Consider the following 26002-nt stretch of genomic DNA (forward strand, 5'->3'; position numbering starts at 1 on the left):
TTCCGAGAGACTGGTGGGATTGACCTGCTGAACTTGCGGTTAGCAGCTCAACAAACATCCCATAGCATAACCAGGGCAAAATGCACATATAAATAAACACACATGATCACAATATAGCTTCTGTTGTTATTAATGTACCATGTAATCACTATATTATCAGGAGAGGGAAGTAGCAATAAAAATCCAGCCAAGAATATACTTTTTCACTGCCCATTGAAGATTAATAAGTAGATAATCATGCTCACAACTCTCTTCACTGGCTAGCTTATTGGTTTTTGATGCCCTGAGATTGGTATTGGTTTAGAATGTCACACTTACTTAAGAAAAAACATCTAATTTGTATGTCTTACTTATCTACTGGTGTGGTTAAATAGCTCATTTAGAGTCCCAATGCTTCCACTAGAACACATGATTTATCTCTATATCCTGCTTTCTTAGATGTGGATACATTTGCTGCCTTTATAACCCTAGAAGTTAGCTCAAATTCTTCTTCAAAAAGATCAATTGGTTTACCTAACAAGATGACTTGGCTTACTCTATCATGACATTTGCTAAAATCAGTGACTAGAAGAGGCTCTATCCTCCTCATTTATCAAAGATGAGCTATCCATAGGTCGATTAATTGACTTCTAGGTTCTCAATTCTGTTCCATTGGGATATGTGACTGTCATTTTACCGGGGACAAAGCTCCTACACTCTTATTATTTTTCAAGTAGTGCTTTGCTTCTCTGGGGGCTCTTTCTTTTTCACATGAAGCTGGTGATTAGTTTTTCCAACTATTTTTAAGAATGCTGACAATTCAAATTGGGAATGAATTACATTTATATGTAATTTTATATGTCTCATCTTCAAAATGGAAAATCCTCCTATACATGAGCATAGTATATTCTTCCATTTTTGCAAGTATCTGTTGATTGCTTATAGTAGTGTTTTGTGGTTTTGTTTGTATAGGCCTTTTGTATCTCTGGTTAATCTTATTCCTAAGTACTTCATTATTTTGCTAGCAATTAAAAATGGTATTATTTTCTTGATTTGATTTTTCAAAGTTCTCTTTGTTAGTGTAGATCACTGTCTCCCAAAGTTGGTAATACCCTTCCTGGGAGGGTCCTGGACAAATCCAGAAAGACCACAAAAACAGACAGCACACTTTATCCTGAAATATGGGTTACAGTATGATATAGTTAATGTTTATTGTGCCAACCTGGCCGATAAACATGTGTGGGGTTAATTGAAGGGCAGAAAGATAAATGGCTCAGTGAGGCTTGCCTTTCTAGTTCTTGGGTCTCTTGCTTTCTGATGATCAGACCAGGGGGCAGCTGCTTTAGTCAGTTCCCTGCTTCCGCTGACAAGGCTCACTTCCTGCAAGACATCCCTGAGGAGAAGTCACATAGACCTACCCTGATGCAGCCCTGGGTGCTGGAGCAACCATGTGGAAACACCTGCCAGCGCTGAGATGCTTTCACGCTCACTGATACAGCTTTCCGATGCAGTCGGTGTCATTGCGTGTGTTTTGTGAGATGGAGGAGGACTTTGTGGATTGTTGTCGGACATGTGGGCTAATGTCTGATTTGTGGGTTTGGGCAGCACTGGGTTGGGATATTTTCTTTATGTGCACTTACCCTTTATGTAAAACTCTCTCTTGTACATATGAGTTTCTGTGGATTTGTTTCTCTAATGTACTCAGACTAACACACAGTACAAATATTTCTAATTGCCAGGGGGCATGTTGAGTCCTCCACCCATCCCAACCCCCTTGAAGAGTAAGTGGTAGGCCAAATAAGCTTGGGAACCTATAGTGTAGAGGAATCAGATTGATTTTTGTATGTTGTACTTGTCTTCTGTCACTTTATAGGATTCTTATTTTAGTTCCAGTAGCTTACTTGTTGAGTCAGGGTAAACTATAAAAAATTTTGCACAAAAATGAAATGGGATCTATAATCTCACAACATATCAAAAAATTATCCAAAATGAATCAAAACCTGACTGTAAAACCTAAAACTATAAAGGTTATAAAGAAAAAATAAGGACAGAGAAGTCTTAATTTATGACATTAAAAGACTATGAAATATAATTTTTAAATTCACACAAGTTTAAGAAGATAAGCTTAAAACTGAACCTCCTAGAAATAAAACACTTAATGTGTATCAAAGGAGTTCTCCAAAAGAATAGAAAGAGAACCTACACACTGGGAACAAAGTTTGGGCAATAACATCTGAAAGGGAAGTAATCTGTATAGAGTATAGAAAATGTGCATACATTAAAAAGACAAAGAAAACCAATCCATTTTTAAAAAGAGCAGTGGCCATTAATGTAAATTTTACCACAGAAAGCAATAAGGCAGTTAATAAATACATGCATATAAGCTCACAATCATTACTCACTAGAAAGATTCAAATTCAAATAATAATGTGACATCACCCCACACCAACAATTATAACAGTGATAAAATGAAAACAACAGCAACAAAAGAAACAACAAATGCTGGTGAAGGAGTGGAAATAGTCATCTCTCACACCATGCTAGTGGGATTGTAAAATACAATCACTGTGGAAATGGTATCACCTTACTTAAAATGTTGGAAATAGAAATACCACATATTCCTACTATCTCACTACTAGGTACACATCCTATAGAAATATGAGCAATGACACAACAGATATGTGTCCATCCATATTCATGGCAGCTTCATTCACAGTAGCAAAAAGATGTAAACAGGTAAGCAAGCCCAACAGGACAGTGATGGGACTGAAGGTTCTGGGGGCATGGGAGGGGAAGAGATGGGGGAGGGGAGCAGTGAGCCAACAACGACAGAGACAGTGGAATAGAAAGGGTACTAAAATTGATGGTGAGGAAAGTGTAGCATTCCTGGTTATGTTTGATCAATTGAAACGTACCCAAGAAGAATTATTGAGAGGTGAATGATGGGTAAACATGATGGTGGAGCAGGAGGAAGCAAAAAAGAAAAAGAAAATAGATGAAGAAAGTAAAAATTATATGTAGGTATAAATATAGATATGTATATATGTAATATATAAATATGAAATATAAGTGTATTTTCCACATATATTATATGTATATATAATTATATATATTAATTTCAGGTGAACAGATGCTATATATATATGCATAATCAAGGGCCTCTACTCAAATCTTACCTTAGTACAAGAACAGTTTCTTCTAATAATATGGCACTGTATGATACTCACCTTCCCAACACAACCACTGAAGGCAAAATGGGTACCTAAGCAAATGTGTTGAAGAAAGCTGATGGTGCCTGGCTATTAAAAGATATAGCCTCTGTGGTTTTAAAGATTTTAAATTAAACAAATGGCTGTCTAGCAAGAAAGCAACAAAGGCCCCACATGGAAGAAGCACACCAACCTGTGTGAGCATGAGGTATTGACGAGAGTAGGTGTCAGAAGTTCAAAAACAAGCAATGAAATGGACATGAAGGAGCATGGACAAAGTGGAGACTAAAACCCACCTGAAGGTAATTGGCAAGTCCTTCCTAGAAGGGCCACATGGAAGGGATGATATATCTAGGGTGCAATTTAGCAGTGATGAAATCCATAATTATCCTCTAGTTATTTAATATTTCCTCCCTTTACAAATATGATCTTTGTTTCACCTGACTAATCTTCTTAGACCTACAAAGGTCCATTTGTATAATTAAGATAATTTGATACATGAAAACCAAGATAGAAAACCCTTCAGAAACAGTAATGGGAGTAATGATTCCCTGAGGGTATGGGAAGCGAAGAGAGAGGCAATGGGGGAAAGGGATAATTGATAGCAAGGATGACTTTATAATTTCACGTGAGGGGAACGAATTACAAAATTTCAGGTGAACAGATACATTGGATGAGGTATGATACGACAAATAACAACAACAGCAACAACAATAATAATATATAATGTAATAAGGGTTCCTGTGGAGTAGGATGGGAGACCGAGGGGATAAAGGGGAGCTGATTTCAAATTGTTCAAGAAGAAAGAAAAAGCTTTGAAACTGATGGTGAAAGCAATTGTATAATTATGCTTGATCTAATTGTATGCATTGTTATAATATCTGTAAGAGCTCCCAATAAATTTATTTTAAAAAGGTGGACACAACCTAATTGCCTATCAACAAATGGATGCGCAAACTATGGTACATATGCAACAATTTAATACTGTGAAGCAGTGAAGAATAACAATGAGCCACAAAACACTTCATAAGGATGAACCTGGAAGATATTATCCTCAGTGAAATTGTTGTTGTTAGGTGGCATCAAGTTGGTTCTGACTCATAGCGACCTTATGTGAAACAGAGCAAAATGCTGCGCAGACCTGAACCATTCTCAGAATTGTTTATATGTTTAAGTCCATTATTGCAGACACTGGGTCAATCGATCTCATTGAGCCCTTTCCTCTCTTTTATTGCCCCTCTACTTTATCAAGTACGGTGTCCTTCTCTAGGGACTGGTCACTCCTTGTAAGATGTCCAAAGTATGTAAGATGAAGTCTTCTAAGGACCATTATGGATGTACTAAAATCCTCAGTGAAATCAGTCACATATATAAGGACAAATACATGAGATCACTACTATAAAAAGCCAAGAAAACATTTACACAGAGAAACAAACATTATTTGATGGCTAATAAGAATTAGAGCTGAAGGAGAGGAGTATCACTAACAAGAGAGTAGACATGTATTGAATTTGGTGAAAGGAAAGATGATATACATTGTGGAAGAATTCAGCATAATAGGGGCAAGGCAAAGGGTGAGATGAGGTGGTGTACAAGAGTTAAATACAACAAAGATAAGACTATTACATATAAAAGTATGCATTAAAAGTAATTAACAATCTATGAATGGATACCTAGAAAGACATGCATTATGAATAGGTGTGGGGTAGAGAACAGGAACATATTCATGAGTATATGTAGGTTTAAAATACAAATTCACTGCCATCAAGTCAATTCTGGATCATAGTATTCCTATATATGTATTATCATGCATACATGCAATTCCACATATAAAGTAGAGTATAAAGAAACATCTTGAATACGTCACTGATTTTAGAAGTTTATAATAATAGTCTTGGGAGACATCAAAGTCAATTGGCATAACATAGTCTGCAAAGTCAATGTTCTACATCGCATAGCAACTTGGAAGCTTGTGAGCAGTCATCTAAGTCCAACAGTTGGTCTCTCCCCGATTGGTCTCTTGCTATACAGTGCAACGAATATTGAAGAAAATCAAGGACCCAGGAAACAATTAGTCTAAAAACCTAATGGACCTTGTGACCCACAGCCTTCACTAGCCTGAGACCAGAGGAACCAGATTGTGCCTGGTTACAAATGACCACTCTCTCACTGGAATCACAATAAAAGATCCTACAAAGCGTGGGAGAAAATTATAGAACAAAATCCAAAATAGTAAAAAGTTCAATCTAACCGGTCTGATAGAGATGGAGAGAACCAAGACTATATCTTTAGATACTATTCAAAATGAACTCACCCCAAGTAAACATCTTTCAGCCAAATAATTAAACCTACAAAGTGAAAAGGAATAACCCCGAGGAAGGCAACTATCAATAAAATCAACAATGTGAGGCCAAATGATCAGCATTTAGCAAAGAACAAGCTCAGAAGGCAAGAAAGAACAGGAAAGGACAAATGGAAGCATGGAACGCAAGGAGAAAGTGGAAGGAGCGCTGTTGGGGTAAACAGCAATTATGGTAAACGTACCTGACCACCTCTGTCTTCCCTATTGCCCTTAGGCAGGAGCCACACATGCCTTCATGCTACATTCTTCTTTATCTATTCTGACACCAACCCTTCCCCCCATGGCACTCTATTTCTATGCTGAGTTTAATAATTCATTGCTATGGCCACACCGAAATCACAGAAAATACTTATCATTAAAGTTTTTTTTCAGGGGAGTTACTAGGTTGCCACAAATCAGGATCAACAACCAGTAAGTACATAGTCATTGGTCCAGAGCAACGCTACTCCTCAGCCAGCAGTCAAGTCTATCCTCAATCTATGCTAAATGGTCCCTTGGCCTTGGCCTCCAGGGGCAAGGAAACCAACCAGCCTGTTACTGTTTCACAGTTCTGTGGTCTTGGACCAGTTGAGCACCTCATAGTCTTAGCAGTGTTTCTCCAAGTCTCCATGCCACAGTCTATGGTGCTTCTGGTCTTGGCCTCCATTGCTCTAGACAGGCGTCTTAGATGTGCTCTTTCAAAGGTTCCTGAGATTATTTCTCTGTGTCTCAGATGGATTTCTATATACTAAAGAGTGACTTTGATAGAGGCGTGGTTTGTCTTTTAGCTGACCAAATCCCCAAGGAAAATGAAGGATTATGTCTTAAATCACATCCTCTACTAAAGTAGTCTTATAGATGCCCTCAGGGAAACAGAGGGTGTGACTTGGTTCAAATCCTCTAATAAGACCAGGACTTCACCCCACCTTATTCCTGTAACTGAGCACTCCCTCCGAAATGGGATCACAGCCATAGGCCAAAAACATCATAATTATAGTACATCAATAAGGAATTATGGTTAGGAGAGCCATATCCATTGACTGTATCTCGGCTGTTACATTGAGAACATTTCTATTAATGTCACACAAAAGGCATTTACATTTTTAACAGAGAATCAATTTTTATGTAAACTTTCACCCAAACCACAATAAATAAAATTTTAAAATAAAATCTATAGCTTTCAATCTTGGCCATACATTAGAATCACCTCAAGAGTGTGTTTTGGATACTCAGAAGTCAGCCCCAAATAATTAAAGGATGTGGGGCTAACTTACAACTTAAATCTTCCAGAAGTCTGCATATGGGATTCATGAGAAGTCATGCATAGAAAAAAAACTGAATTTCCTAGTTCTACTGCCTTGTCTGTCAAACACATGTCTGGCTGGTATGACCATAGGTTAAGGATTTCATGGGCTAATTCCCATTAAATTTTAATCCCATTTTCCACCAACTTTTTGAAGCACCCTTGTACATATGAATACACTTCTATAGTGAAGCCAGACATGTGCTAGTCTTGTATTTTGGACTGATCAAGCCCTGGTGACATAGTGGTTACCTGGTGACCTGCTAACCACAAGGCCTGCAGCTCAACACCACCAGCTATTCCAGAAGAGAAAGATGGGGATTTCTACTCTTGTAGGGAGTTACAGTCTCAGAAACTCACAGAGGCAACTCTAGCCTGTCCAATAGGGTCGCGATGAGTTGAAATCGACTTGATGGCAGTGAGTTTGATTTTGGGTTTGGAGCCCATCAGCCAGATTAGTGGCCTCTCCATGGCCTGTCTGTGACTTCCTCCTTATTCCCTACATGCAAATATTCACCAAGGCCATATAGTTTTAAAACTCACCGCTATTTTACTTGCTTAATATATTAATTGGCTCTTTTAGTAACAAACTTGCCCTTTTTTCTTTCAAGTTATTTAAAAGTGGCTCTATTCTTCATGCCATAAGTTAAAAATTTTATGAACAAAAACCTAAGATACGAGTAAACTTAACTAATGGCAAGAGCATAATATCTAGATATAGAAAGATTAACATAAAATACAAGAATAATCTTGATAAAATGTGTTGCTAAAACAATGACTGTAACCAGAACATTTATTACACAAACTGCCAACACATCACTAGAACTGAAGGTGAAATTAAAGTAAAATCTTCTTTTGGAATTTTCCCACATTTAACTTAAGCAGGTATTTGATTTCAGATACAAAAGTGACATCGTTTATGCTATAAACAAACTTGCTGATAGATGGGCTTTATATATGAACAAAATAAAAATGATATAAAGATCTGTTTACTTTATTTTCATACCTTTGGACATCATATTTGATGAAGCATAGTGTGCTTGAATAAAGTCATCTTGAAATTCTCAACTCTAGCATCACAACAATAAGATAACTGGGCCCATTGAAGCAGCAACAACAGAAACCAATTGCTCATGGGAACCATTTTGACAATTTAAACAAAGGAAAAACAAAATAGAAGTTCCTAAAATCTCAGAATATAAAAATATACAAATAGACTTTTTAGAGAAGGACTAGAGAACCATCTTTTAAAATATTTCCAGTTATAGTCTAGAACATTTAAAGATAAAAATGGCTCAGTATATTATATCTCACTCCATTCATAGAAGCCAAATTCTATTATAAATTAATATTCATTAGAGTTATACAGAGAATATTTTTAGATTACTGATCTCAAGACCACTAAATTCATTCCTGACAATGGCCCCACGCTTGCAAGTGAACAAATACAACACTGAAAAAGATCTAATTACTAAGTCAGAATTCATCTGCATATACTAGACATAGAAAATGATTTGATAAATTGTTAGGCAACAAAGAACATAACAGAGGAAAGTAAGATGTTTCAAGTAGAGAAGAGCAACCTAAGGAAAAATAAATAGAGATAACTTAGAAAGGAAAATTGGAATGAGCACCAATTCAGAGCGTCTGCAGGTAACCACCTGAGCATATGAAAATTTGACAAATATTAGAAGCTTCAATTTGCAATTTGAAAAAAAAACAGAGAACGAGATTTTTTTTAGGACCGAGAGAAAAAAAATATGTACACATATTTACAAGGTAAAAATATGATATTGTTAGAAAATGGCCAGTTGATCATTTTAGAACTGCTGAGACTTTCTACTCTGATAAAGAGTTGTAATCTCAGAAACCCACAGGGGCAGTTCTATGCTGTCCTGTAGGCACCAAGAGACAGAATTGATTCAATGGCAGTAAGTTTTGGTTTTTGTTTACTTAAAAACATATTTAGGAAGATACTGGTTGATCTAAGAAGGCAGATTAGACAAATAGACTCTCCAGACCTTCTACAATAAAAACAAGAGGAACCAAGTGAAACTGATATAAATAACAATTCTGAAACCATGAGCTTCAAAGAAATTTATAAATAAGTAGATCAAATACTGATTAGAAAAAAACAACATATAAGGAGACATAGAAGTGGCGAGTTGCCAATTGGCTGAGCAGAGTGACATTATTTTGAATTATTGCAAATAGCATTCTAATCAGGACAGAAGCTCTATTCACCCAAGATTACCATTGTGCCCAAACTAATAACTGGCAACCAGAGAGACATGCTTTCCTCCACTTACATCATACAGCCACTTAGTGACCAGAGCCATGGTCCCCCCACCCTTAATATTCTGGCAGTTGGTCAAGCACCCATTGCAGTGTTACACTCATTCCATCTCTCTCCCCCATAGCACCCCATCTGTCACTCCATTTCCCTGGCAGCCTGAGACGTGCTATGAGAGATTAACGACCATGTACCTACTACCTCAGATGTTTTCTGCTTCCCTCCACCTCTGTGATTGGCATCATCCACAGCCACCACTTTCCTAGTAAGCAGTGTGCACTTCAAAAAGCAGGCATTGCATCCAGCCACCTCTGTGGTTGGCACCACTCAATCCCACAACCAACAAAGATTATAGAACACACTCCTTCAAAGCAGGTGTCATGCCCCCGTCTCCACAGAGATCAGAAGTGCTCACTCTTGCCACATCCATAACAGGAGATGCATGGCACGTATGTTGCCCTTCTGGCACAACTGCATGGAAGATAGCACTTATGCCCAGTGTTGTTCTGCTTTTTCTTCTTTTTGTTTTCATATTTTTCATTTATTCATTTTATCTTCTTTTATTCTCTTTCTGCCATTCTTGTCTCTCAGTAATTGAGAGAGAGTAATCCTTCCAAACCACATATACTACATTTGTTGTCCCACCCACTTCGTGAGTGCCACCATTTACTCCAACAGCATTGAATCAATAACAGCCTGCCCTTAGCAGCTCTACGTGACCAACAAGCAGAGGCTTACATGCCATTCCACCCACTATCAAATCCACTTGGAGATAAGTGATGAACACTCAGTTCTTCCAAACTAGCAAACAGAGTAGCTATCCCCTTGTTGCCAGTTACATTAAAATAAAACAAAAATTCAGAATGAAGCAAACTAAAAAAGAAAACAATAAATAAATATAATCACATTGCAATGTTTCAAACTACAGAAACTTTGCATCACACACACACACACACAGTGTGTTAAACCAGGTTAGCTAAAGAAATGAATCCAGTGTTACTCAGAGCTTTATATCAAGAAGTGGCTATATATGAAGAAGACATACCAACACAGTCCAACTCAAGCCCATAAATCTGATATTTGTCCATAAGTCCCTCATAGCCACATGCAATGATTCAGAATGAAGGAAGATCATAAGCCAGTAAATGCAGTGTCCTGTAGAACCAAGGATGGAAGAAACATAACAGGGCACTGGCAGTTCTCAGGGTCAGTGGCCGAGTCCCAGCAAGGAGGAAGGCAAATGGGCAGAGAGAGAGATCGGTTCTTGGTTTCCTCCAGTTATACAACGACCGCATTTGCAAGGAGGCATCATAAGCCTGTGTGACCTGATTGATAAGTTGACTTCCACCCATATACTTTTATACATCTTTAAATTGACATAAATCATCTTACTACTGCTGCTACTATTACTAGTTAGTAGTAGTAATAATAACAATACTATTACTGCAGACACATGCAAATAAGACAAGATGTCTCAAACATGGGACCAAAATGCAGGACCACAAAATCTTCCAAAGGAAGAAATGGCATTCAAAATATCTTATAAAGAATCCAAAATTCTATTTGGGACTGCTCCACAGATTAAGAAAGAAACCAAGGAGAACACAGACAAAATCCAGGAAAACACAGAAAAATCTCTAAAAGAATCTAGGAAAACATTGCAGAAAAATTGACAATACAAATGACATTTTTTCATACAAAATTAACTAGAACTCAAGTAGATCATTACTAAAATATCAGAAATAGAGAAGGCTTTGGAATCACACAGGAGAATTGAATCAAAGAAAGAGAAAATAAGCAAAATTGAAGGGGCAAGTCTCTTATTAATAGTTTGTTAGAGAAATAATAAGAAAAGAAATCCTAAGAATTATGTGGAGCCAAGAATATTAACTTACACATGATAGGAAGTTCAGAACAGAAAGAGACCAACAAAACAAAACAAAAAACCAGAGAGGATCGTTGAAGTTTTGTTGGCAGATTATTTCCCTAATAGCATGAAAGATGCGAAGATATGCATTCAAAATTATCAGTAATCCTCAAATAAGATGAATCTCAACAGAAAATCAGCAAGACAAATCATAGTCAAGCTTTCCAAGATCAAAGAAAGGAGGAATCCTGAAAGTAGTTCACGAGAGCTCATTAGATTAACTCTAATTTCTCAGCAGAAATCATGTGGGCAAGAAAAAACAATCGGGTGATAAATATATAAAATACTAATAGAAAAAATGTCTACCAAGAATTATATATACAGACAAACTATGCCTCAAATATAACGGAGAAATTGGACCATTTACCAGAAAAAGAAAAGGAAAAAAAGTGACTGAAAATACCACATAAATCTTACAAAAAAATGCAAAAGGAAAGACAGAGAGCCAACAAGGGCAGAAAATAAATCCAGAAATTAGCCCAGGTATACAAGTATCAAAAATTAAATAAAAGTAAACATGTAAGGCCAAAATAGGGAACCAATGTAGGCAATTTTTGAACTATGACAACTATAAAATGGAAGCAATAAGTGGTACAATTACAGAACTTCCCAATCAAGAGAAAGTGAAATTATATCAAAAGAGAACAGATTTTTTAAAACTTGGAAAATAATAATAAAATATGGAGTAGCCTAAATGAAAATTAATAATCCTTCTCACTAACAGAGAGGAAATTCATAATGGTTAACAGAAAAGTAAAAAACAAATTATTTTTAGAGTCCAGCATAGAAAAATATTTGAAACAAAGAAACCATTAGCAACACATGCATACAAAAAGCAACCCAGTAAAATTAACAGTAGTAAATTCATACCTGTTGATATGTAACCTGAATGTAAATGGATTAGATCTACAAATCAAGAAATGTAAAGTGGTAGAATAAAGTAGAAAGCATGACCCATCAACATTTTCCCTCCCAAAACACATTATAGATAGAAAGACAAAAAATGAGCTAAAAATCCAAGTTTGGGGAAAAAAAATCAAGCAAATGCCAACCAAAAATTATAAAATAGACTTTAAGGAAAAAGCCAGCATATAATACAAACAATCAAGAAATAAAAATATGTCAAGAAGACATATCTGTAATAAATATCTATACACCCAATGAAAGAGTCCCAAAATATATACATTAAACTTTAACAGAATGGAAAAGATAGAGAGCTTCACAATTATAGTTGGTAGTGATAGGTGTGATCGAATCAGTCCTGGCTTATAGGAACCCTATTCACAACAAAACAAAACAGTGCCTGGTCCTGAGCCATCACAGTTATTGCTCTGTTTGAGTCCATTGCTGCAGCCACTGTGTCAATCCATCTTCGTATGATCTTCCTCATTTTCACTGACCCTCTAAGCATGGGGCTCTTTTCCAGGGACTGAGCTCTCCTGATAATATATAATAGTTGACTTACTACACCAATAATAGAAGGAGAATTTTATGCACCACTTTCAGTGAAGGACAGAACAATCAGAAAGAAAGTTAACAAAGATCTAGAAGATATAAACTGCACAGTAAACCAACTCAACATCATAAATATACCGAACATTTCACCTGAAAACTGTACAATATATCTTACTTCCAAGCACATCTGGAATATCCTCTAAAATAGATCAATAGGACAGCATTGAGAACTCAGAAATAAATCCACCCATCTTTGGATAATTGTTGACAAAGCATTAAAATCCTTTAAATAGAGAATAGTCTTTACCAAGTGATGTTGGCCAAACCAGTTTATCTGTTTGCCAAAAAAATTGAAACAATACATACCACATACCACATACAAATTAACCAAAGATGAACCAAAGGCCTAATGGTAAAGACAAATACTATAAAAATCACCAAATGAAAAAAATAGGGAAAACTTTGAGTCTGTCTATCTATCAATCTAATTATAAATACTCTAACCAAATATAACACAAATACTCGAACAACAGAAGACAAACTAAATGACTGACACCTCCTAAAAAATGAAACATTTATGCACTTGTAAAACCTTAACAAAAGTGTAAGACTGAGAAAATTTTTGACAGGGGATTAATCCCTGAAATTTATTGAAAATTTCAACACATCAACAACAAAATGCAACACAACAACAACAACAAAAATGCAAACAATCCAATTGAAAAACAGAGAACACAAAGAGACCAAAAAGACATTCAAGTGGCCAACAAAGATTGTTAGGAATCAGTACCTCAAAACAACCATATGCAGAACAAACCATAGTACCTGGTCCTGTACCATCCTCACAATTATTGCTCTATTTGAGCCCCATTTTTTCAGCCACTTTGTCAATCCATCTTGCTTATGCCAATGCCTTCAATGCATCATAAACTTCTTTCAAAACCATTGACTCTTGACCATATGCTACCTCTTGAAATGCTTGATGGTCAACTAAATTCAGTGCATTCCTTCCATCTTCATAAGACACTTAATGAATCATTCTATAACGTGCCCATAGATTATTTCAATATTTCAATTCAAGGCTTGAATTTTTCTTCAGTTTTCTTCAGCTTGATATATACTGAGTATATTCTTCCCTTTTGGCTTTATAACGCCAATTCTTTGCACATTACGTTGGAACACTTCACATTGTCTTCACACAATAAATGCCTTTTGAAATTTCCTCATCAGTTATTTTAATTTTTACTTTAGTCCATTCACTTAAGCTACTCTATGCTCAAGAGCAAGGTTCACAATCTATAATGACATCCACTTTGGTATTTTATTTCTTTCTAATGACTTTTTACTTTCATCGAGGTATCTTGATGGTACTGTTGGGTAAGCAGCTGGGGAACTACAAGATCTGCAGTTCAAACTCCCCAGCTGCTATACAAGATAAAAATTTACAGCTTTGACAACTCTATATAGGGCCCTTATGAATCTGAATTGACTCAATTCTCGTGGGATTGGGGGTTTGCTTTCTTCATGTATGATGTTCTTGATGTCCTCCCACATCTTGTCTGGTCTTCTGTCAAATCTATTCTTGAGACGGTCTCTAAGTTTAGGCAGCATATCCATTAATAATCAGAAAAATCAGAACCTGAAATTTTGAAAATATGAATCTAGGAAAATTTGGAATTCATAAAAATTTAATGTCACCTATAAATATTGATTTCCTAGGCATTAATGAACAGAAACAGACTGGAATTGGCCATTTAAAATCAATCATATGGATTACTATGCCAGGAATGGCAAATTCAAGAGGAATGGCATTGCATTCATCATCAAAAGACATTTCAAGATGTTTTGGAAGTGTAATACTGTCTGTAATACGACAATATCTATATGTATAAAAAGAAGTCATTACAACAACTTTTTAAAATGTATGCATCAATTACTACAGCTAGTGATGAAGAAAGTAGCTGAAAAATACAAACTTGGTGATTGAAATGAAGATGGAGATGGCATGATAGAATATTGAAAGACCAATTATTACTTCATTGAAAATACATGTTTTTAACAACATAAATGGTGACAACATACATGGAATACCCAGGAATCAAATTGACTACATCAGTGTACAGAGACAATGCAGAAGCTTGATATTAGCAGCCAAAATGAGACAATGGGTTAACTGTGGAACAGACCATCAATTGCTCATATGTCAGTTCAGGTTGATGCTGAAGAAAATTAAAACATTTGCATCAGAGTGAAAATTAAACTTTTAGAATAGCTCACAAAAATTTGTGGAATAGCTCAAGAACAGATTTGATACCTTGAACACTCAACAACATTGTTCATGAAGAAAGTAAAAGGTTACTAAAAAGATAAGAAGAAAGCAATGGTCAAAGTGCATAGCAGAAGAGAATCTGAAACTTTTCCCCCAGAGTACAGTAGTCAAAGTATATGTAAGAAATGATGATGTATAAGAGAAAAGAAAACTTCAGAGTAGTTTTACAAGAGAAAGTAAAGTTTTAACGTGGAGTTAGAAAGCCATAAAAGAACATTTTCAGCATATATCAAGTTAAAAAAACGCTGAAGAAAAAACAACCATGAAAAATGACTTCTATTTGCAATATGTAGGGTAAAATAGTAACTATTAAAGGAAGCATCAAAAGATGAAAGAAATACAACAGTTACTATAAAAAAAACACTGGCTTGTATTCTATGACATGTGGTAGCATATGACAAAGAACTCATCCTACTGAGCTGTAAGTAAAAAAAACAAACAAACCAAACTCGCTGCCAGAGTAACTGCTGGTTTACAGTGAGCCCCAGTGGGTTTCTGAGACTGTAACTGTTTATGGGAGTACAAAGCCCAATCTTTCTCCTAAGGAGCTCTTAGTAGTTTTGAATTGTCACCCATGCATATTGCAGCCCAACATTTAACCACTGCAAAACCAGGGCTATAAGTAGGCATTAGTAAAAGCAACTCTCCAGGAATTGACAGAAGACCAATTGAAATGTTTAACAAGTGAATGAAGCACTGGAAGCACTTATTTGTTGATACCAATTCTGAAACTGAGCTAGTTGGCCAATAAAATCGAATAGATTCATATTTGTGATCATTCCAACGGAAAGTGACACAAAAGAATGTAGAAATTGTCGAACAATATTATTATCACCTGCACATAAAAGCTTGATGAAAATAATAAAATAAATTTTGTAGCAATGAATAACCAGGGACCTACCAGGAATTCGAGGCAGATTCAGAAGAGGACATTCAGCAGGAATATTATTGCTGAGATCGATGGATTTTTCGCTGAAAGTAGAGAATACCAGTGTGTTAGACAGGGTTCTCTAGAGAAACATAACCTAAATGCTAATAATTTTACACACATTTATACAGATAGATATATAACATAAGAAATAAACAGTTAATTATATTATAAAGCAGTACAAATGGCTCAGTGCAACTCTCTCCCATGAGACAGTTGTGAGACACTGGAAGTCCTTCAAGTCTTGAGGGCCAACAGGTAGTCCTCTGTAGAGCAATTCAGGCTATTCAGGCACAGGCAGCAAACAGCAAGGCAGGTTACCAACAGTCAGACAGATGACAGGGTCCAACAGTCCCCAGCTCAAGAGATGTAAATTCTTGTGTGGCAAAGCAGGTCTTGAAAGAGCCTCAAATTACAGCAACACAGTCCACGGGTTAGGTGTGTCACAGGTAGTGGAGCTTGCAAATTGAGGCACAGAACAAGCAAGGCAGCTGCACACTGGTCTGATCATCAAAGAGCAAGAAACAAGAAAGGTGAGGCTCACACAGCCATTTATCTCTCCAACCTTCAATTAACCCCACAAGTGTTTATTGGCCAGGTTGGCACAATAAACTAACAACCTTAACCAGAAATGTATTAACTTATGCTTTACTGATTATGCAAAGGATTTTAACTGTGCGGATCATAACAACTTATGGATAACATTGAGAAGAATGAGAATTCTGCAACACTTCATTGTGCTCATTGGGAACCTGTACACAGACCAAGAGACAGTCAATAAAACATAACAACACATTTAAAATCAGGGAAGTGCCATATATACTCATGTATAAGCCGAGCTTTCCAGCACATTTTTAATGCAGTTTTTGTGGTAAAATTAGGTGCCTCAGCTGATATTTGGGTCGGCTTACACTTAAGTATATGTGGTATGTGTTAGTGTTATGTTATTTTACCATACTTATTCAATCTGTCTGCTGAGCAAATAGTCAGAGAAGCTGTACTATATGAAGAAGAAGAGGCATCAGGATTGAAGGAAAATCTTTGATATGTAGATAACATCACTTTGCTTGCTGAAAGTAAAGGGGACCTAAAGTACTTACTGATTAAGATCAAAGACTGCAAACTTCAGTATGGATTATAACTCATGTAAAGAAAATAAAAAATGGATCAATGGATAATATCATGATAAGCAGAAATGGCTGAAATTGCCAAGGATTTCATTTGGCTTGAATTTCCATCAATGCTCATGGGCATTGCAGTGAAGAAATCAAACGATGTATGTCATAAGCCAAATCTGATGCACAAAATGCCTTTAAAGTATTGATGAGCAAGAAAGTAATTTTGAAAACAAAGTGGTTCTGACTGAAGCCATTATATTTTCATTTGCCTCATATTGGACAATGGACAAAGAAGATCACAAAAGAATTAATTATTTTGAATTCTGGTATGTTAACAAATATGAAAGTACCCTGGATTTCCAGAAGAATAAGCAAGCCTATCTTGGAAGAAGTAATGCCAGAATGTTTCTTAGAAGTGAGGTTGGTAAGTCTTTGTTCCAAGTACTTGGATATGGTACCAGGAGAGACCAGTCCCTGGAAGAGGATATCATGCTTAGTAAAGTAGAGGATTAGGGAAATAGAAGACCCTCAACAAAATGGATTGGCAGAGTTCTTGCCATACGGGACTCACACATAACAGTGATTATGCAGATTTTTGCATGTCCAGACAGTATGCTATTCTCTTGTATAAAGGGTTGCTATCAGGAGGAAAGTGACTTGAATGACTCTAACAGCAATAACAACATTCAATGCTGTATTTGACTCTATTGAGCTTATTTTCATTTCTTTAGCTACATTCTGGACACTGGTAAGACTATGCAGATGACCAATTGATAGTTTCCTTCACATTCAGCCTCTGCTTTTATTTTGGTTGGTGGTGTAGTGCTTTTCTATTGTGTTTTTCCACAGATATATTCAAATTGATTTCTGTGTATTCCATCTGGTTTGGTATTTGCAATGAAGAAGTCATTGGTCTTGCAAAATTCTATCATTTGATCTGAAGCATCATTTCTACTATGAAGTCCGTATTTTCTAACTATGGAAACATCTTTTTGTTTCTAACTTTTGCATTCCAATTAGCAGTAATTTTAGATGCACCTTGATTGAATTTTAACTAATTTCAGATGGGAAAAGTTTTTAAAATTATTTTATCTTTATCATTGTCTTTAGTGGCTGGTGGATATATTTGAATAATAGTCATGTTAATGATCTTTCATGTAGGTATACAGAAATTTTCCTATTAAATTAGCATTGTTCTCCAAGATAGATCTTAATATATTATTTTTAATGATTAGTGTGATGCCATTCCTCTTAAATTTGTCATTGCTAGCATAGTAAACCAAAAATGGCTGCCATCACCTGATTTCAGCTCATTAACCCCTAGGATATGGATTTTTGTTTGTGTTTGTGTCCATTTCATTTTGAGACTTGTAATTTTCCTAGATTCATAGTTCTTACATCCTGAGTTTTCATTATTGATGAATGTTTGCAGCTATTTCTTCTCATTTGCCAAATAAACATCTCAAAAGCTTTGCTCCACACATGTCATCAAGGTAAACTCTACTTTCAAGTAGTAGCTCTTCTTCACCAGTCATTTTTTGGGTGCATTCCAAGTTGAGGGGTTTATCTTCTGGCACTATATCAGATAATGCTTTGCTGCTAGTCTTAAGGGTTCAATGGAGAATACCTCAGAAATTAACTACTTATTACTCCTTCCTAGGCCCTCTTATTCTAGTAGCTGTGTTGAAATCTGTTTACCATGGTTGACGCTGCTGGAATATTTTCAAGTATTATCAAAACACCAATGAGAAGTGTATCATCCTAGCATTAATAAAGCTAAATAAAAACACCACACCAATATGTGTTATCGTGAAGGGAAGAGGGGACCAGGTTTCAAACAACAAAGACAGGGGGAAAAAATCACATCACCGTTAATAAGGGTGAGTGTGTGATGGGGACCCAATGCCCATCTGTAGACAGCTGGATATCTCTTGCAGAGGGGTAGTGGGGAGGAGATGAGTCACTCAGGGTTCAGTGTAGCAACAATGAAACTCAAAACCTTCCTCTAGTTCTTGAACGCTTCTTCCCCTCCCAATTATCATGACCCCAATTCTACCTTGCGGATCTGGTTATACCAGAGGATGTACAGCGGTGCAGTAGGGAATCTGGAAACACAGGGAATCTAGGAAGGATGATTCCCTCAGGACCAGCGGTAAGAGTGGTGACACCATAAGGGAAGTGGGTGTAGAAAGGGAGAACCGATCTTGGAGATCTATGTGTAACCTCCTCTCTGGAGGATGGGCAATGGGAAGGTGAGTGAGGGGAGATGCTGGGCAGTGTAAGATAAGATAAAATAACAATTTATAAATGATTAAGGGTTCAGGGGGGAGGGGGGAGCAGGGAGGAAGGGGGAGGGAAATAAAGGAAACCGGGCTGATTCCAGGAACCCAAGTGGAAGGCGAATTTTGAGAATGACAAGGGCAACGAATGTCTAAGGGTGCTTTACTCAGTTGATGTATGTATGGATTGTGATAAGAGTTGTATGAGCCCCAATAAAAATATTTATTAAATTAAAAACCCAAAAACAAAACCACTGAAAACAACCAATGTTGGTGAAGGTGTGGAGATGGTCTGTAAAATTTTCAAACACTGTGGAAAATGTTATGACTTTTGCTTATAGTTTTGGAAATAAGAATAACATGTGATCCATCAGTCACACTACTACAGAAAGAATAGCCCTAACAGGAATAGATATATGCACACCCTTTTTCATTGCAGCACTGTTCACAGTAGCAAAAGACTTCTGCATATACATTTTACATGTTGCAAACATGCATATATATGGAGCATAGTGGTGACAAAGTTACAGAAAATTTTAACCCATTACCAATGACCAAATCACAGGTCTTAGAGACTTGGGACCATAGGCTTATAGGACTACTAAATCAATTGGCATAACACTGTTTGCAAAGACAATGGTTTAGTTTTCACTTTGTTCTACTGGGGTCCTAAAAGCTTTAAAACAGCCATCTAAGGTGTATCTATCAGTCTCCCCTCATTTGAAAAAGAAGGAGTAAAGAAAACCAAAGAAAGGGAAAAAAATCAGTCTATAGGACTAATAGTCAAGGAGAAAACCAGCTTCCAGTACTTTGAAATCTGAAGACCATATGGTACCAGTTACTATTATTGACTACTCTGAAAAGGGTCCCAATAGAAGGTCATGGTTAGAGTGATAGAAACATATAGAAAAACACTAAAAATCATTAAGAAAAAAAACTAGGCTTACAGGTGTGATAGCGACAGGTAGAAGGGACCCTAAAAACTATGACCCTTAGTTACCTGCCAAGGCTAGAAGTGAATTCAATCCTATGGTTCCACAGTCAGCAAAATGATACACAAGGTGAGCAATAACATCAGGGACATACACAATCCTTAGAACAGGAAATCACAGGAAATTAAAAGGGTAACATTTGCTCAGGGGTACATCTTAGAAGGCAGGAAAGTAGGATGTGTCAAAACTAGGAACCCTTGGAGGGAGTGGGAAGTATGCTTTTATATAGTGGGGTCTGCAATCAATTTCAGGAAACACAATTTATAAGAATTTTTGAATAGAAAACAATTTTCCCTTTAACCTTTCCCCTAAATCACAATACAAACTTATAAAAATTTATATTGATGAAAATCTCTTTATATATTAGGGGAAAGTATTTAAGAACTAGTTATACACTATGTAGGAACATAGAATTGTGCATATCAATCTCTGTAGATTTGAAAAGAACAAATCATGTCAGTTCAACATAATTTCCTTCAACGTTGTCTTAATGGGTTTAGTGCATTCCATTGACAAAGATAGAGATATATTCAATCAATGTAATTTATGCAAGGCCATTCCCCCCACCCCCATCACATTCTCAAATTGAGATAAGTATAGGCTTTACTCTGAGAACATTTATTTAATATGCTAGGCATGAGTTAGTCACTATCCTATAACTATATCAACAAGATCCTGTGACAAAAATACCATATATATTTGTGTATAAGCTGAGTTTTTCAGTTCATTTTAAATGCAGTTTTTGTGGTAAAATTAGGTGCCTTGGCTGATATTCAGGTCAGCTTATACTCAAGTATGTACAATACTATTATCCTGTAGGAAATAAAAAAGCTTTTCCCAGCTTGTCTCCCCCAAATATATGTCAGACCTAGGACACTGCTTGCAACTAATGGCAAATGATTGTCAAGTTATCTCCCTGAAGCCATCAGCCATCCAGAGCAATCAGACTTACTATCTGGTCCACCATAGGTGGGGTTCACTCCCTGCTGTTAAAGACAGTGGACTGGAGATCCCCTCACAGAGGGATCTAGAGGAGGAGATAAGTCAGTCAGGGTGCGATGTAGCACCAATGAAGAATACAGCTTTCCTCTAGTTCCTAAATGCTTCCACCCCGCCCCACTACCATGATCCGAATTCTATCTTGCAAGTCTGGATAGAACTGAGGTAGTACACTGGTGCAGATAGGAGCTGGAGGCACAGGGAATCTAGGGTGGATGATACCTTCAGGACCAGGGCTGTGAGGGGCGATACTGGGAGGGTAGAGGGTGAGTGGGTTGGAAGGGGGAACTGATTACAAGGCTCTACATGTGATCTCCTCCCTGGGGGATGGACAACAAAAAAGGGGGTGAAAGAAGACACCGGATAGGGCAAGATATGACAAAATAATAATTTATAAATTATCAAGGGCTCATGAGGGAGGGGGGAGCGGGGAGGGAGGGGGAAAAAGAGGACTTGATGCAAAGGGCTTAAGTGGAGAGCAAATGCTTTGAAAGAGATTAGGGCAAAGTATGTACAAATGTGCTTTATATAATTGATGTATGTATGGATTGTGATAAGAGTTGTATGAGTCCCTAATATTTTAAAAAAGAAAGAAAAATTATATTAAAATAATGAAATTTTTCATGAAAAATAAAGCTGTTTAATAAAAAAGGAAAACAACTATGAAAAAACTGTAATATGGCTCTTCTACCCAAGTTTTTTTTAACTCTCTCCAAATGATTTGATAAGACTATTCCAACAAGGCATGTATAAGATTAATAGTAGGAATTGGTTACTTTTCATTACCACCCCCCTGGCTATAAGGATGAACTATCTTTGAAAAGAAGAGAAATCCCAAGGACCTTGGAAGAGCATGTTCAAGATCATCACTTGAAGTGTTGCAGGTCATTACAACCAGATGTATCAAAGACTGTGGCATGCAGACTCAGAGGAGCAGTGTCGAGAATATGGGCTACTTTTCCATATCTGGCCTGTCTATGGAATTTTGGGACAGACTGCCAGTAGGATGGCTTCTTGGCCCATGAAAGCTAAGACCAAGGGACCTCATATCTAAGAGTCTAAGACACAGAGAAAGAGTTGGCTACCATGGAGCTGAGAGGTTGATAACTGGAGATACTTGACAGCAGACTGAGAAGAACAATGACAATATTCTTACCATTTGTTGATCCTGATTTGTAGCTTATTAACTTCCCTAATAAATCCTCATAATTTTGGGGGAAAAAGAGCCGGTTAAACCAGCTCAGGGATAATCAAAGTTAGGCTGCCATCCTGAATCTAGGATCCTCCCATCTCATCATATGTGTACCCCTAATCCCTCCTCTTCCTATTGTATATACACCTATAAATCAACCCCCTCCTTTTCCTGTAGTGCCCATTGATACAACCCCCTTCCTGTAATGTATGTGGGTACCTGTAATCAAGGGGTTTGCATGCCCCAAGTATACATAATAAGCCTTGGTTAGAAATAAAGCTTTCTCTCCTCTGTTTTTACCCTCTCCCTCCTCATCTTTCCTTCTCCCTCTCCCTTGCTCTCTTCTTTGGGTCTCGAATTCCCACATGGACTACCAAGCAGGACTGAGGTGAGCATGCTATAATGAAATGCATCTGACTCCTTTATTTTACTCCCTCTTCTATTTCTTTTATACTCGATGACTTTACTATAATCTTTATATTTTATAGCTGTACAATTACACCTACCAGACCCATGATTATTTGTTAGGGCTGGCTCCCCTGACATTATCCATAATTAACATATACTTAAACAAATATAGTGAATCCCAAAAATACAAATATTAAAGAAATTAATTTCAGATTCTCTTTTAGGTGAGCCTTCTCATGCTTATTTATGAATTGGTCACACAAAGAAGAGCTCCCTTGTTGAATGTCTTCCCTGCAATCTCCTCTCTGATACCAGGACAGCCATTGTTACTACTGTTGTAAGAATGTAAGCTAGTAGACCTTCTCCTCATTACCAAGACATGTGCCACAGAGCTGCTAAACTTAATCTGAAAATCACAGTGAGGGCCGAAGGGGTGTTTACTCTTTGTATTCCACAACAAACAAAAAACATGTTCCTTTGATATTTTAAAGTGTACATGGCAAACAAAGTTAAACCCTGTTTGACAACTATACTTAGAAACAAGCAAGGAAAAAGTAACACTTTTATAAGAAAATAAGTAAATATAACAGGGCCAGGTTGTTGTTGCTTTTAGGCACCATCTAGACTGTTCCCATGCATAATGACGCTGTGTACCACAGAATGAAATACTTCCTGATCCTACACCATTTTCTCAATGGTTCTTATGTTTGAGCCCATTGTTGTAGCCATAGGTCAATCCATCTTGTTGAGGGTCTTTTTCTTTTTTGCTGCTCCTTTATTTTGCCAAGCAAGATTCCCTTCTCCAGGGGCTGACTCTCCAGTCCAAAATATGAGACAGAAAGTCTCACGATCCTTGCATTAAGAATCATTCTGACTGTGTTTCTTCCTAGATTGATTTGTTGGTTTTTTTGGTAGTCCATGGTACTTTCAATATTATTATACAACAACATAATTCAAATACACCTTTCTGTTGTTGTTCTTCCATATTCAACATCCAACTCTCATAGGCATATGAGATGAATGAAAATACTAACACTTGGGTCCAGTGCACCTTAGACCTCAAAGCAGCAGCCTTGCTTTTAAATCCTTTAAAGAGATTATGCACAGAAGATATATACATGCGATGAGTCCTTTGATCTCTTGACTGCTGCTTCCATGAGTAATGATTGTGAATCCAAGCACGATGAAATTATTGACAACTTCAATGTTTTCTCCATTTATCATTTATTTATCCAGTCGTGAGGAATTTTATTTTCTTTACATTGAGGTGTAATCCATACTAAAGGGTACACTCTTTGATCTTCATCAGCAAGTGCTTCAAGACCACCTCACTTTTAGCCGGCCAGGTTGCATCATTTGCATACAGCAAATTTTTAACAATCTTTCCTCCACTCATGATACCAAATTTTTCTTCATATAAGCCAGCTTCCTTGGTGATTTGCTCAGCATACAGATTGAATATGTATGCTGAGAGGATACAATCACCATGCACACCTTTCCTGATTTAAAGCATGAAGTATTCCCTTGTTTTCTTCACACAATCGGCGCTTGATCTATGTACATACAAAGTCTACAAGAGCACAATAAAGCGTTCTGGAATTCCCTTGTCTTGCTCACTCAACTAGCTCCTGATCCATGTGTAAAACTCTTCATGAGCACAATGAAGTGTTCTTCAATTTCAGAAAATTCTTCTCAAGCCTATCTGTAGTGTGTTATGATTTACACAGTCAAGTGCCTTTGCATAGTTAATAAACACAAGTAAACACCTTTCTAGTATTCTCTATTTTGAGTCAAGGCACATTGACATCAGCAACGATATCCCTTGATAGATGTCCTATTCTGAATCTGTCCAGAACCTCTGGAAGCTACCTGTCAATGTACCGCTGCAACTATTATTGGATAATATTTAGTGCCAGAACTTGAGCCCTTCAGGTTGATAGGCACTCAAAATATAACTGAGCAAGAGCTATCTTCTCAAAGTAGAGTCTACCATAATGACACTGATATCAGAAAACTTTAATCCATGAGTAAAACATGAGGATCTTCATTTGCTGATGGGGAATGACTTAAAAAAAACTGCTGAATACATACCAAAGAGACTCCGCAGAATTCAGTCCAGGAGAATAGCTTAGAGGGAAATTCATGGGGTTTTGAGGGACTGGGGTATTATGGCTTACTTTAGTGGAGGCTGCCTGGGGCTTGACCTTGGCCCTGCCACTGCCTCTGTCAGAGACGGGACAATTTGGAGCCTGTAGGGGGACTTGGTATCAACACAACCACAGTTTGGCCCCGCCTGCCTCAGGGCAGGGACTGGACCCTTGCAGCTCCACAGGACAGGCATCGGGGTTCAGGCTACATTGTTGCTTTGATTTTCATCTCTGCTCTCTGTACGCTCCACAGTCACGGAGGTCTGTGCAGGACTTTTTATTGGCACTAAACCCTCACAGCTCAGAGGTAGGGATCCGGGTTCAGCTACATTGTGGCTTTTATTTCAATCTCTCCTCTCTGTCCCCTCACGGTCGTAGAGGGCTGCACAAGGGCTCTTTCTCAGCTCAGCCACAGCTTGCCTTGCTGCTGCCCCTTCTGTGCAGGGACTAAACCCTTGCAACTCCATTGCACAGATCGGGACTCAGCTACATTGTTCCTTATGTTTCCATCTCTTCTCTATATTCCCGCACAGTGTAAGTGGTCTTACTTTAATTTTTTTCCTCTATATCTCTCTCTGGTTCTCTTACACTCCATTGCTGGACTCCAGACCACTCCACAACACTCCAAGCTGTTTCAGGAACCTTGCAACACCAAATCAGGCAACCCACCAGCCTTCTGGGACAATCCCTGAAAGGGAAACCACAGGAGGATAAAGTGATAGCTTAATTCCATAGTGAAATTAGCTGTAGGCAGGTCGAACAAGAATTACAAGTCTCCCAGAGAGAGCCAATGCTCCTCAACTCTCTGGAAGATGGCAACTGGCTCCTCTTAAACAATGTAACGCAAACAGCCATCAGCCCCAACGACCTCAATGGAAAAAAGGAGAAACGAAAGGAAATGGCAGAAGATGTCCCAAACATAACAATATACATAGAGTAAGCAGACTTTGAGGTGCCACAGAAAGAAATTTTCAGATGGCTGCTTGGATTCATACAGGATATGAGGGAAACAGTACAGAAAAAGGATGAAATGATAGAAGAGATAAAGGCCACATACCAAAGGGAAATACAGGAACTTAGGGAGGAAATAACAAAAAACAATA

The sequence above is a fragment of the Tenrec ecaudatus genome, chromosome X (assembly GCF_050624435.1).
Source record: "Tenrec ecaudatus isolate mTenEca1 chromosome X, mTenEca1.hap1, whole genome shotgun sequence".
Taxonomy (NCBI): domain Eukaryota; kingdom Metazoa; phylum Chordata; class Mammalia; order Afrosoricida; family Tenrecidae; genus Tenrec; species Tenrec ecaudatus.